Below are 6,826 nucleotides of genomic sequence, written 5' to 3' on the forward strand. Positions count from 1 at the left end.
TTTCTCAGAGGGCAGCTGGGGGTGTGAACTGCAGACAGCCCTGCTATTTCTCTATAAACTACATCCCTGGCATATCATGTGTTGAGGTAACAGAAGTATATAAAAACAGGAGTCACAGCTCATCTGTTTCTCACAGTTCCAGTCTCCAGCTCCTCTACACTTCTAAATTACTTTGCTTCCAAGAAGATTTAATACCTGTGCTTTGCTGTGCAAGAGGTGTACCCATAGTTTATGGCAAATTTGAGGTTTATGTAGAATGTAGCTTTTGCACTTTATATCAAACCTCCTTTGGCCTGCCCTTTGGTCAGACAGTGAAACTGAAGGAATTAGAATTAAATTCTCTATGTAGAGATCACACTTATTTGAATAAATACTTTATGACCTTCCAGCTCTCCTATGATCAGTGCTCATCAAATATCTCATCTTCTGAATCACTCTGATCTCTATTTGCCCTTTACCAAAATGACACATGTTCCCCTTCTGTGACAAGCTCTTAACCCCTGGAGTTTAGTGTAACCTTCAGGCAGAGTGCAAATATCCTTTTTCCTGTTCTTTGAGATGGATCAATGTCACAAAATCAAACTTTCTCCTTTCCCTGCAAGAATGTTTCACAGCAATTGAGCACCAAGTGCCAGCTGTATGAAGCACACTCACATCAATTAACAGTATACAATGCTGGGGAATAATCCCATCCTGTTCACATTCAGTCCTTTGAATTTATATTTGAAATGCTTTTTAAAGCGATTTTAATGACCTTACTGCAGTTCTGTTTCTAGAGGAATGGGAATGCAATACTAGTGCTCCCAACTGGCTCTCTGGAACCCTTTTTTAAGACAAGGTCTCTCCTCAGATGCCACTTCCTCAGACAAGCCATTTATCATCAGGAAAGGCTGCAGTGCTCCTGTACCTTTTTGCACTGGTAACAATGGTTACAGAAATGCTTCCAGATACCCTGAATAATGTCTGTAAGGAATCACTGCTTATCTGCTTTAGCAATATCAGTGGGAACCTAGCAATGCAAGCAGGTCACCGTTTTCTATAGGTGTTCATTGGCACTGTGCTCCTGATTTATGAGTTACCACAAAAAATTAACATGGGTGTGTCTGTGACACATGTTCAGAGTATCCCTCACAAAACAGATCTCAGAGCTGGCTTGATAAGAGTCTCAGGATACAAAGCTCCAAAAAAGCAGCAGTCTACAAAGGATTGCATTTTTTCCCCATTAAACATCAAAAAGATGTTTTTAAGAACATTTGATTGAGGATTCATTGCATTTTCCTATAAAGAAAATAACTTATGAAACTCTCTAGATTATCATATGCTACCCTTTATTAAGGTAGCCCCACTACCACACTCAGTCTCACAAGTCATCAGGACTAATTCCCAGTGCTGCAAGTTTAGATATCAATGATATAAACCAGTCACCAGTGGCTCATGGTTAACATCTTTATTATTTTCAGCCACAGAGACAACATTCATAAATAAAAAATAACCAGTGATTTTTTTTTTTTAAGCACAAATATGGAAAGAATTATGCCTGCCTTGACAAAAGTCTTTTCACCACTGCTAAATGCTTTTGGGTAAAGGGAAGGGATGTCCCTGCCAGCATCTACCACATATGATATTATAACCATCAGGATAAACAGACACATGCCTTGAGTCAGAGCTGCTTCTGAGTGTTAGAATGCATGTTGAATTCCTAGCTAATAGCTATTGTTTGGATTCATTAGAAGGAATATCACAAATTTGACTTTTTCTAGAATTTAGCACACTATGACACCACAAAGCAAAAAGGAAAAGAAGTCATATTTGATAGGTTTTCTAAGAAGTGTCCTTAGCTTTCAAAGAGGCTTTAAACTGATAATGGGTCAGAAACACACTCTGACATTTAGTTGCCAACTTCCTCTTCTTTGAACTTCAGTGTTCAAGTCTCAACTATTCTATATTTGATTTTTTTTTTAAATGACAGCTTGTTTAATTTGGCTTCTGAGCAGTTAAATACAATTGAGGACTTCCTCAAAATCACTAAGAGTTTTCATACACAAGATGCACGCAAATCAAATATCAGAGAAACAGCTTGCAGAATTCCCATTTCTGATTAGATCATGGATAAATTCACCATCTCCCAGGGACACTCCAGCCCCATTTCTGACAGACTCTGAGCCACACCACAGCAGCTGCAGGAGCAGGCAGTGGGATGGCTGCACACAATGTATAGCTCCATATTTCAAACTATTGCCATCCTGCCTCCAGCGTGTGTCAGGAGCTCATAAACGCTCATAAAATCCTCCAGTGAGAGGATTTGCTGCTTTCCCTGAGCCCACATTAGCAGGGATCACTCCTCAGTTTGCCCTGGGCTCAGCAGAGGGATCCCACCAGGGCTCAGCATCTGCCTGGAGCTGTTGGGAAATCCAAGCCCTGCAGGGAAGTCCCCCTCTCCCTCCCACAGCTCCATCCCCACCTGTGCCAGGGGCACACTAAATAGAATTTGCTCAATGCCATGAACATGAGAATCCTATTCAAGCCCTTCACTGGGGTGGTCAGAGTCCCCAGTGCCTGTCTTGTGGGAAATTCTAACATTTCAGAGCTCTCCTTGAGTTCATTATTTAATTAGAAGGGAAAAAAAATTCATGTATACCTCCTCTTGATAATGTCAAGTGACATCCTTTCCAATTCTTCACTGAACTGTAAAATAAAATATCAGAAATAGAAATAAATGCTCCAACAGTGTGCAACAACTGCTCTCAGAACCCCTGCAATAACATTTAACAAAAAAAAAAAAGAAAGAAAAAAAACCAAAAATAACTCTTCTGAAATACAGTCCAGTGATATTCAGCAAATCTATGAATACAGACTCCAACAAAACAAATTTCAGCTCCTGAAGTGATGTTATTCATTCATTGTTTTCTATTATGGTCTCTTGGCAGCCGTTAAGGATGTGTGAAGAAGCACAGAGAAATATCCAGAAAAATATTCAGCTTAAGCTTTTTGACACAGTGACCAATTTCCCTATTGCTTTTTCATCTTATCTTCCAGATTAGTTATGATTGATTAGGAAATTCCTACAGTGCAAGTTCTGTCTTATGAACTTCAACTTCATATGCTCAGAGGGATTAGTAAAAGGCATTTTGATTCATTTTCTCCAAGGGGAAGGGTATTTTCTATAAATGCTGTCCAAATTTAATCAGGAATAAAAATGTATTGGTGGTTACATACTGCAAAAGTATGGGAAATTGGGCCACTTATTGTTCCAGGCCCAGGCCACCCAAGATTTGAGAGGATTTGGCAGCTTTCAGAAAGTATCACATGAGAGACTGGTTTGACAAACAAAACAAAAACAGCCCAGATGCCTCTGCTTCCCTCAGCTGCAAGGCAATGCCATCAGAGACTCACACAAAAAACACTTCTATTTTGTAAAGGTCAGATATTTTTTAATTCTTTTACCAAAAATCACACTTTCCTTCCATTTCCTGTGAGCAAACTTATGTTAATGCTATGAAAATTCTCAAAACTCACCACCAAACAAACCCAGCCTGACAAGATCTCTCTACAGACTTTGCTTGTTTTTCTCTGAGATATAAATATCAAAGGAGTGCACAAACACAAAAAGTAAATAGTTGGCTCTACTAGTCCAAGTATTGGATAGTTCAGTCATCAAACCATCTTAAAATTTTCCTGTACCATTTGTTTTACTATCTTGTTATGTTGAAGTTTCTGTTATTATAGGGCTGCTCATTTTAGCTGTATTTTATGTGCTCCCATGGATCACACCTGTTCAAAGTTCAAAAATCTTTTCCCACCACACTCAGATCACAATCTCAGATCCAAACAGGATCTTTAGGGTTCCCACCAACAAGGACAGCTCCTAATCTCTTTTAGCTTATCTGGCAATTAAAGATATTAAATTTATATCTAATACGATCAGGAGAGCATGGGTAGAAAAAGACATTTACAAAACCTTAACACCTGCTGAGCCTGCAGAAGAAATCCAGACGGTTGATATTAAATATAAACAAAATATCAAAATGTTTCTGGCTTTCACCATTCATCACACAGTCCCAACAGGACAGGGAACAAGAGCAGAGATGTGGAAATAGCACAGAGAAGAGAGATGAGTGTGTACAAAATGGGAGGAAACTCCATGTCCGAGCCATAGCTCCCCCAAAGGGAACTGCAGACACACCCTGAACCCCAAAAACTTGCTGAAAGGCTGCACAGGAAATCTGAACATCACACAGAAATTTGTAGTTTAAAGGTCAGTGTGCTACTGAAGCTCAAGGTGGCAGCTGGATGTGTAAGACTGTAGGTCCATTAATGAGAATTAATTAGCTATAGGGTGGTGTTGGCAGCATCTCTGATGGATACAAGGCAGTGTTTACAGACATAGCCTTAAGGCATCATACACAGCAAGAATAAATCAGTCAACTCAGGCAATTCCCAAACCTTTCCTTTTTTTATAGCCAAGCTTTACTTGATAAAGTGTAGGAAAAACACAGTACTTAATTCCTGCTGTCATCAGTGCTCAGCCACTGCATCTCCTTTTCCACAGAGACCTCTGCAGCCCCAACCAGGCTGAGAATATTCTGTTTACAGCACTGTCCCCAAAGACACACAGAAAGCACTGCAGTCCTTAATGAGGTGTGGAGCACTCCAGACCTCAAAAACCAAACCCACCCAGTGAACTTTTCCTAGAGAACAACGGCAGATGCCATAAGCCAGCAGGGTTTGCTCAGGTGAGTAAAGAGATAACGCTGCAGAGTGGGGTCACTCCCCTAGAAAGGTTTTTGTAAGTTCATCTCCAGCAAGGGGTGTTGAAAGGAAGGGGTGAATATATTATTGCATAATAAAATTCAGTGGGAGTGAGCACAAAAGGGCAATTCTCAGATGAATTATCACTCCATTCATTGAAGCTTACATTTTGATTTCCATTTAATGCTGTTGGGTTTCCTCTGTTCTACACCAGAATTAAACCACTGACCCTGACCTGAAATCCACTCCAGTCCCTGCCCTGATGAGTCAGGAGAAATCTGGGAAGGAAAACTGGGACCTGAAGGAAGGGAGCAAAGACTTGGGTCAGTCTCTCCCACCTCCCTCTACCTCAGCAACGCTGCTTGTCTCCTCCAAACAGCACTTGTTGCCAAGATGTAAACATTCCAAAATTTTGGTGCAAAATTGTTTTGTTCTGCTAGATCCCAGCACATAACCAGAGGGAGGCACCAGGCTCAGAACTATTATGCATTTAGGCTGTCTAGTGTAACACAATATTCTTCTTTTTTTTTTTTTTTAAACAATGTTTTCTTGTTCCACAGACACCTATACTGGGCATTAGACACACGTTGTGAGCTGTTCATGCTGGTAACAGCCTCTGTGTAAAACCTATTTAAGCTTTTTATGATGTATTTGGCTATTGTAGTGCTCAAGTGTGGCTGGCCCACCTTAGGCAGTATAAATCAAGTGGGACAGTAGTGAGTGATGAAGGATTTTAAAAGTCTGAACTCTCCCTGTTTTTTCAGACGCAGTCCCTCTTCTGAATATGTAGGATATTCCAAAGAAAATGGAAATCTGGATTTTTATCTTCCCCCAGCCCTGTGCACAGAGTCCTCTGAGAATATTTTCAGCTATAACTCTCTCCTTATACAACACTCACACAAACATCAGCACCACTGAGAACACTAATTCAAGTTCTCTATGCACAGTATCCTCCTTCTCCTATTAAATCAACATTCTCCTATTACAGCACCTGAAGGTGATGTATTTTAAAACTCACCTTGATGAGCAGCTGTGATTTATAGGGTTTCTCAGGTGGCCTTGAATCAAGGCAGCAACACTGAAACCTCATTTAGCTCTTGTGAAAAGGTGCATCCTGCCCAGGAAAAGATCATCTCCCCAAACATCTCCAGTTTTTATTGTGTCCCATCCAGCACTCTCATCCTCTGTCACATCCAGACCTATTTTTGTCTTCAGTGCAGATCCCAGGAGGAGTCCCCAGAGTGCATGGAGGGGACTGGAGTTACACAGATATCCTGGTTTGAAATACAGGATTCTGCTAGGGAAGGCAGGAGCATCCCTTGGACTGGAGAATGTGAACTCTCTCCCTCCCTATTACTATAATTTTGAAATTTAAGGGGCTTTCAGGCAAAGAAATGAGGATGGGAATAACAGCTCTTCACTAGTGTGTATAACAAGGCAAACAAAACAACAACAACTATGGAACTAACAACAAACAGAAGAAAAGAAACCTAATCCCCAACAACAGAGTCAGGATTTCAACTGAGCTGAACCCAGACAAAAGTGCCAGCCTTTCCTTGGCTAAAGGGCTACAGATTTTGGTGGGCAGCAGTTTCTGCACAGCTGCACCTTGTTCTCTTCAGCACATGCACAGGTGGTTTTTGTGCAGCTTGTACCATGAAATGGCTAGCCAGAAAAGCCATTTTCACCCCCAAACTCATATTTATTAGACAGGAAACTGGGAAGACTTGCTCTTGAAACAGATTGTCAATGATATATCAGTTTATTATGCTAATTTTAATTCCATTAATTAATGCTTTTTTTTAACTAGAAGTTATAAAAAATAAAAATCAAGAAGCAAGCTGACAGCTAGGCTTGGAGACATCCTGCAGATTTTGTACCCCTTCCTACATTCTTCTGTTCCTTTCAGGTAAGAAAGGGTCACTGTAGTCCTGCACAAGTAACTCACTGAGCTCAGGTACAGCAGGAAAAAGCCAGGCTTACCTAGTGCAGTGATAGAAATCAACTAGGAAAGCTTGGATATTGAGCAAGGTCTGTCCTCCCCAACTCCTAAAATGTGAAGATTTTTGACAAAATT

The sequence above is a fragment of the Sturnus vulgaris genome, chromosome 5, assembly GCF_052056855.1.
Source record: "Sturnus vulgaris isolate bStuVul1 chromosome 5, bStuVul1.hap1, whole genome shotgun sequence".
In the NCBI taxonomy this organism is placed as follows: domain Eukaryota; kingdom Metazoa; phylum Chordata; class Aves; order Passeriformes; family Sturnidae; genus Sturnus; species Sturnus vulgaris.